This window comes from Anas acuta, chromosome 11 (assembly GCF_963932015.1).
Source record: "Anas acuta chromosome 11, bAnaAcu1.1, whole genome shotgun sequence".
Classification (NCBI taxonomy): Eukaryota; Metazoa; Chordata; class Aves; order Anseriformes; family Anatidae; genus Anas; species Anas acuta.
The window spans coordinates 17,946,761-17,953,000 of NC_088989.1; the positions used below are offsets into that span (position 1 = coordinate 17,946,761).

A 6,240-nucleotide genomic window follows, 5' to 3' on the forward strand; every position below is an offset into this window, starting at 1 on the left:
TTTCCTTCCCTGGGTCTTGCCATTGTATCTCTTACCTCTCCAGTGTGATCAGCATACACACAGCATTCCTCTTTCAGGGCTGCACACAGCCCGCCCTGTTGTAAAAAAATACCAAATCTAATCCCCTACGATTTTGTAACACTACCTCTGAAAGCGACCTGATAGATTTTCCAGGGCCGAGATGGATTGTTCAATTTGGGTCAGGTCCTCGTCCACAGCAATGCATAAGGAAGTAAATTCTTGATTTTGTTTAACCAATGAGGCTACCCTGGTCCCCACTCCAGCTCCTCCCAGGATTATTAGGGTGGCCAAAGTTAGAGCCGTGAATGGTTCCCGTCTTTCCAGATGATGACTTTCCACTGTGTCTGGGTGTACATATAATCCTCAGGGTGGTATAGAATCCTTGGTATAATTATCACCTGTATACAGAAATCACGAGACGCATTAAAGAGTTTTAGTGATAGACAAGGAGTTATGCCCACTCACAAACAAACCCACCTAGCGTTGTTGACTGGGATTAACCACTCGGCTGATTGTTTTCCATTCTCCAAGATATTACATAGGTGACACTTCCCACTAGGAACCGTGCACACACACCTACCACCTCCAGTGACTTGTGTTAGTGTTACCTTACGTCTTTTCCCCAACTGCATTGTAGAGGGTTGTTCTCGTTTGTGCGGGAGGGCTCCCCAGGATTCCCGATAGCATCATAATATGAAGGCCTTATACTAAAGCATAATCAACAGTGTTTTGTTACATTTGGGTTTGTTTTGTTTATAATTGGTAGCTGGCATTCATGACCCCCCCCATATGTTATTCTCAGCTATGTTATCATTCTCGGCTTTACCTGAGCTCGTAGGGCTGCCGAGGGTTGGCACTGTAGTATTTTCCGCAGGCTGGATTCCCTGGACACTTTCTGACAATACCTCATTTGGTCCTACTGCCTGGGGCCTATCAGCATCCTCCTTTTTATTAGTATGAGTCCTCCCCTATCTGTTCTGTGTTTGTAAAATCTGACACCACACATTTTTCCTAGTACCCAGCTAGTATCATCCAAGTTTGTTATATTTATATATAGAACCTTGCAAATTTCTTTATTTCCATGGAAGGTTCCTGTATTCCTGTATACCCTATACCATGCCCTTGCCACCTGTAACGGGGACCTGCTTGTTGGTTGCAACCTTGCAGCCCATATCTCACTTGTACAATTTTATCCCAACCAGCCCAAGTGTCCAGTCCATAGCAATGGTTTCACACCCCCGGTATGCACAGTAATACACCTTCAGGTAAATTACAGTACCCCTTTCCTGGCTTAGAAGTTGGGCAGAAATAAAATCCTGATCGGTTAAAGCATGGCTGCACTGACACCAGGTCACATAATGTGATGCGGAAACTGGGAGCACCCGCTGTCGTTTGCTGGATGATGAATTGATCCTTCCATCTGATCAAGCTCCATTTAAAAGGCTGATGGGGATGCGCAGACCCATAGCTGACCAAAACGATGATACTGACTCCCATGTATCGTAGGAGGTGGTCAGAGCCCATCTAAATTGTCGGCCCCTCAGTCCCCCACCGTTTTCACTTCTCTGCCTCGCTTGTCAGTTCGGTTGCAGCGAACTACAAGGTATCGGTTCTTCTTGGCAGCAGCAGTGTTCTTCAGGGGAACCTACTAGGGAGCCTTTGAAACAGGGCCTCCTCCCCTTCCCACGATACACAGATAATATAAAATATTTATCGAGTCCGTCTTAGTGTCAGCTTCAAGTCGTCAGGGCCTTGGAGCTGCCTCCCATTTACCTTCCCAGATTGGTCCTTTCACACGGCTGGCATGCGTCCATCCTTTCTCCGCAGTTCGAATAGCCGTTTCTGTGGTAAGCAAAACAACATAGGGGCTTTCCCCATCGTGGTGTTAAAGCAAGTCTTTCCAATTCTTAAGACTTTCCAAGTCTTAATTAGAATTGAGGGTGATCAAGTGGCAATTCCAAGTCATAGGGTATACCATATAGCATTTCAAAAGGAGAAATTCCTACATCAGTTCTGGGCTGTGTCCATATGTTTAACAGTGCAAGGGGTAAGCATTTTACCCAAGAAGCCTTAGTTTCCAGCACAAGTTTTGTTAGTTGTTTCTTAATTTCACCATTCATTCGCTCTACCTTTCCAGAAGAGGAGGGGTGCCAGGGGCTGTGAAAATCCCACTCAATCTCTAAGGCCTGCTTTAATCCTTGCAGTAAAGCTTTACACCCATTCAGTCACGTGGTCACTTAGGACAAACAAGTAACTCAGTAAAGTCTACCTGTATACTTTGGAAAGGTCAAAGCCCTGGCTCCCGTCCCCCTCTAGATAGGTTACAGAAGACCTTTTTATTTACCCTTTGACATATAAAAAAAAAACTAAAAAACCCACACAAAAACCTGCTGCTCAGCAGCAGTTGGGAGAGCAAGAAACCCCCCCCGCAGACACCAAAGTCAGTGCAGAAGGAGGGGGAGGAGGCGCTCTAGGCGCTGGAGCCGAAGCCCCCCTGCGGCCGCTGGAGAGGCCCCTGGTGGAGCAGGCTGTTCCCCACTCCCCGATGCTTGGGAAACTGAACAAACACCACAGCAAATATGCAAATATACCAAAACTTCTAGACTGTTACTTAGATAATGCCTACATCACCTTTCCCTGCTCATTCAACTTCGAATACCTTTAACACTTTCAACAAACCTTTTACCACTTCCTTTATCTTTCTCTAGCCTTTACTTTTCTAATGCCGACATCAAAGGCTCAGTCAGGGGCCAACTTAATTCCGTACCTTTTCCCTCCAAGATGCTGAAACAACATCAATATACAACATTTCATCCTGTTTTCCTTCTTTCCACAAAACCAACATTGACTGTAATATGGTGTTATAATTAATACTTCCATTTAGGGGCCACTCCGCTCCATCCTCTAGTTTATAAAGTGGCCACCACTGATTACAATATTTGATAAGAGTTCTTTTACTTTCTGTACCCTCTCACCCCACTATATCCCTCCAATGTGTTAGTATACATCCTAGGAGGCTTTTCCTCGGGATTTCTTTGCTTTGAACTTTTCCTATTGTAATCTACAGTGGTTAATATTCCACTGTTTTCCTAGAAGCTCTTTACTAGTCAATCCCAATCCCTCCAAAATCCACAATATATAGATACACAAGTAAAATCAGACCACTGTAAATTAACTGCCTGTAGACAGTTACACTGGGGACATTTAAACCTGATGAGCTGATAATATGCCTGGGCAAATTTTGTTCCCTTAGACATACACCTCAATGGCAGTTCTTATATTTACATATTTACATATTAACATAGGTATAAAAGAACACTTTAACAAAAATGCCCGGGCTTTTATATATACAATATACAATGTACAGTTATTATTCCAGTTAGAATTATTCCTCAGCAGCTGGAAACATTATGCCAGTTGCCATTAAAGCTCGCTTACCCTCCTCCTGTCTCTTTCTTAAAATCTCGGACATCCCGGAGTTAATGGGGACGGCCACATATTCCTAGTCACTGGTTCCTGAGTGCTAGAATCAGAGTTGTTATTGGCATCTCCCTGGGGTTGCAGATTAAGAAGCCCGGAAGTCGGAGGGTTGCAGGTGGTGGTGGTGAAATATAGGGAGGCGGTGGGGCTGGGATCTCTAATTCTCGGTTTTTCTTGTGCCTCCCATCCCCTCCTTTTTCTTTTAGAGGATATAAATTGGCTCGAGTTTCCGAGCTGATCCACAAATGTGCATATTCACTTTCTTCCAAACTAAAAGGTTCCTTTGAGTTTACATAAATATTTAGGGCCTGGCAAACCCAATCTTCAAAGGACCCAAATACGGGCCAGTAAAGGTGGTCTCCTCGAATCTGTTTACCACCCCAAACTTAAACACAATAATCATTTTTACTTTATTCCTTCCCCGCCTAAAAGAGGAATCCTCCCAGTTTTCAATCATTAATCCCGGGGTAACCTAACATCAGATGTTACCCAACCCATGGGACCAGAAGGCTTACTCTTCTTCTGTCCCATCTTCCGGAGAGCCTTCACACACACACGCACAAATCGCTTCCCCCTTTTCGTGTCCCAGTCCCTCACGGGATGTGGGAACTCCTTGTTTTTATAATAAAAAAGACAATGAACAAACATTTATTGTGTATTACAGCCTGTACCCTACTGTGATGCTTTGGTCCCACCAAATGGGTGTTAGGACCCTCAATGGAAGCTTTCAGGTGCTGGGGAGCCACAGGAGGGCCCCAGAGCGTCCAGACTGGAAGTGCCAGGGCTGGCGAGCCCCAGGTTGGCACTGCAAGCCGTAATGCAGGAACTGCTGGACGTTCCTGTGCTGTTTCACTGTCAGAGCTGCTACTGCTGTCACTGCTGCTCTGAGCACTAGGGGTTGTAGCAGGTCTGCTGCCACACCGTCTTCCAGTCTGCCTCTGGGTATTTGGAGCCCGATGTTGTAACGGTGAACGGCTTCTTCTCTGGGGTCGCCCCTGCTGGCTGGAGGATCGTTGCCGTTTACGTCTTGGGGATCCACTGGGGGACCCCGATGCCGCCTGCCTGGGAGATCGGGTGGTGCTGCTGCTCCCAGCACCGGTTTGTGGTTCATGGCATCTCCTGCGGCGTCTTTGGGGCTGGCTCTGGGCATCTGTGGCTGATGTTCCAGCAGTGAACGGCTTCTTCTCTGGGATCGTCCCCGCTGGCTGGAAGGGAGGGAGGGAGGGAGGGAGGGAGGGAAGGGAGTGTGGGCGGGCCTGGTCGTCAAGGTGAGGCTTTAGACCTGGACCCTGGGCCTTTGGAGTCTCTGGCTTACGGTCTGTACCCTACTGTAATGCTTTGGTCCCTCCAAATGGGTGTTAGGACCCTCAATGGAAGCTTTCAGCCCTCAAATTGAGGCTGTTGTATATGAGTGGTAATTCGTGTCGAGAAAATGGTTGATATTAATAAAGAAGGGGGAGATTTGGGAGTGTTGCCATGGGGCGCCGGAGCAGAAGTCCCCTGCGGCCTGTGGTGAGGACCATGTGAAGCAGGATGTCCCCCTGCAGCCCATGGAGTACCACGGTGCAGCAGGTTTCCACGCTGCAGCCAATGGAGGAGACCACGGTGGAGCAGGTGGCCCTGCACCAATGGAGGCTGCCGCCTGTGGAAGACCCCTGCCGGAGCAGATTCCAGGCCGGACCTGTAGCCCGTGGAGAAGAGCCCACGCAGGAGCAGGTGACCTGGCAGGAGCTGCTGCCCGTAGGGGAGCCAGGTTGGAGCAGTTTGCTCCTGAGGGATGGACCACGTGGTATGGACCCATATCTGGAGCAGTTCTGGAAGAGCTGCTGCCTGTGGGAAGCCCACGCCAGATCAGTTCATCAAGGACTGCATCCCGTGGGTGGGACCCCACAGCACAGGGGACGAGAGTGACCGAGAAGGAGCAGTGAAGAAGCACTGGAGGCTGACCATAACCCCCATTCCCCCGTTCCCCTGCGCCACTCGGTGGGAGGAGGTGGAAGAGGGTGGATGGGGGGGAAGGTGCTTTTGGTTTCTTTCCTTTTGTTTCTCACTTCTCTAGCTTGTTAGTAATGAGCAATAAATCTTACTATCTGTCTTCTTATGCTGAGTCTGTTTGCCCGTTACAATAATTATTGCGTGATTTTCTCGTCCTTATCTCAACCCTTGAGCCCTTTTCACATATTTTTCTCCCCATTCCTCTTTGAGGAGGGGGAGTGAGAGAGAGCGGCTGTGGTGGAACTCAGCTGCCCACTCGAGCGGAACCACGACACCCGCACACCCAGTGCTGTTTACTTGCCTTTTATACTTTTTATCAATATTCTTTTATTAATATTACTAAATTCAGATTCAGTTGAGACTTCATTTATAACACGGTGCAACTGAGGGCCCTAAAAAGAGATATTGTGCCCTGAAATTGAAAGCCTGGGCCAGAAAAGTGAGGGTGTAAGCACTAAGAAGCCAGTTTTTTCTCCTGAGTGCAGTCTTAAGGCCTGAACGAAAGGGGCTTGGTCCCTGCAAATGAGGCCCTGGGCCTGCAAACTGAGGGTTTAGATGATCAGAAGAAGACTTGGGATGCCAAGTGGAGCTTCTGGAGCTTGAAAAGAAGGCTTTGGAGCCTAGAGAGGAAACACCAGGGTCTAATGGGGGGAAGGGAAGGGAGGCAGGGGGATATGGCTCAGCTGTGCAAGTGAGGCTGAAGCCGACACCGCGGTGTGATCTCTCCGCACAGATGGGATTGGC

The 6,240-nt window shown here is 48.1% G+C and overlaps 1 long non-coding RNA gene across 1 annotated transcript; it reads right to left on the reverse strand.

The window, feature by feature from the left end:
- On the reverse strand, positions 1-1,135 carry LOC137862492 (uncharacterized). The gene is made up of 2 exons (XR_011100315.1): positions 848-1,135; positions 1-419 (listed from the first exon to the last, which is right to left on the reverse strand). It is a non-coding gene; the product is annotated as an uncharacterized lncRNA (long non-coding RNA).
- Positions 1,136-6,240: the final 5,105 nt, after the last annotated feature.